Source organism: Oryctolagus cuniculus, chromosome 16, assembly GCF_964237555.1.
Source record: "Oryctolagus cuniculus chromosome 16, mOryCun1.1, whole genome shotgun sequence".
Lineage (NCBI taxonomy): Eukaryota > Metazoa > Chordata > Mammalia > Lagomorpha > Leporidae > Oryctolagus > Oryctolagus cuniculus.
In genome coordinates, this window is record NC_091447.1 from 64,232,122 (window position 1) to 64,233,998 (window position 1,877).

At 46.5% G+C, this 1,877-nt stretch overlaps 1 pseudogene; it reads left to right on the plus strand.

Annotated features, from left to right (window-relative positions):
• Nucleotides 1–542: 542 nt before the first annotated feature.
• Nucleotides 543–1,369, plus strand: LOC138845654 (translationally-controlled tumor protein pseudogene; annotated as a pseudogene).
• The last annotated feature ends 508 nt before the right edge of the window (nucleotides 1,370–1,877 follow it).

Below are 1,877 nucleotides of genomic sequence, written 5' to 3' on the forward strand. Positions count from 1 at the left end.
TAGCCCCATATCCTTTTATCTTTATTTTTTTAAATTTTTTAAAATGTATCTATTTATTTGAAATTCAGGATTACACAGAGAGAGAAGAAGCAGCAGAGGAGGGGGGTCTTCCATCCACTGGTTCACTCCCCAGCTGACCACAATGACCAGATCTGTGCTGATCTGAAGCCAGGAGCCAGGAGCTCCATCCGGGTCTCCCACGTGGGTTCAGGGGCCCAAGAACTTGGGCCATCTTCCACTGCCTTCACAGGCCATTGCAGAGAACTGTATTAGAAGTGGAGCAGCTGGGACTTGAGCTAGCGCCCATATGGGATGCTGGCACTGCAGGTGGCGGCTTTACCTGCTACGCCACAGTGCGGGCCCCTCCTTTGATCTTTATACAACCTGAAATTCCACCTTAGTTACTGTGTCCTTCTATCATTTTATATATTTTTAAAATGTTTGCGTGTTGAGAAAGAGAGGCAGAGAGACAAAGGAAACTCTCATCTGGTCACTGTAGCCCCCAAATGCTTGCAACAAACAGGGCTGGCTCAAGACTGAATTGGGGGCCGCTCCGGCTGCACCGCGCTCGCTCTGAGCTCCGGGCTCCTGCCAAGCTAGCGCCGCCGTCGTCGTCTCCTACCAGCCGCCATCATGATTATCTACCGGGACCTCATCAGCCACGATGAGATGTTCTCCGACATCTACAAGATCCGGGAGATCGCGGGCGGACTGTGCCTGGAGGTGGAGGGGAAGATGGTCAGTAGGACAGAGGGTAACATTGATGATTCGCTCATCGGTGGGAATGCCTCCGCTGAAGGCCGGGAGGGCGAAGGTACCGAAAGCACAGTGATCACTGGTGTTGATATTGTCATGAACCATCACCTGCAGGAAACCAGCTTCACAAAAGAAGCCTACAAGAAGTACATCAAAGATTACATGAAATCAATCAACGGCAAACTTGAAGAACAGAGACCAGAGAGAGTAAAACCTTTTATGACAGGGGCTGCAGAACAAATCAAGCACATCCTTGCTAATTTCAAAAACTACCAGTTCTATATTGGTGAAAACATGAATCCAGATGGCATGGTTGCTCTGCTGGACTACCGTGAGGATGGTGTGACCCCGTTTATGATTTTCTTTAAGGATGGTTTAGAGATGGAAAAATGTTAACAAAGTTGGCAATTTGGATCGATCACTGCTCATCGTAACTGGCTGCTGCTTGTCATCCACACAACACCAGGATTTACAGGAAGTGGGACTGATGTTATCTTGAGCTCCTCACTTATTTTGACCATGATTTACTTCAAGTGGAGGCATTGTTTTTAAGGCAAAAAACATTGTCATGTAGGTTGTCTAAAAATAAAATGCATTTAAATTAAAAAAAAAAGACTGAATTGGGACCAGGGACTCAATATGAGTCTCCCACTTGGGTGGGAGGAGCCCAGGTACCTGAGACAGGATCCCAGGACCAGCACTAGTAGGAAGCAGGAACTGGACTCAGGAGCTAGAGACAGGAGAGGAAACCAGGCACTCTGCAATGGGACGCTGCTGCCTTAACCAGCTTCTTCACTGTGGGAAAAATGCCCATGTTCTACCCCTCCTACCCCAGCATTTTCAAAGACATTGATTTCCTTTGGAAATCTATTGAAATTTTATAACCTTGCATAAAGTCAGTGTAAGTTTTGCACACCATTTCATTCCGTGCACTTGTTTATTTTACTTAAAGCTCGAGACATGACATCGTACACATTTAGGGGGTGCAAGATGATGTTTGGATGATGCCTGCAGTACGTAGTGATCTAATCAGGATAACAAGTGTGCACATTGCCTCAAACTTGTATAATTTCTTTGTGGCCAGGACTCAGTTCTGGTGTTCATACAAGGGTATTGAAACC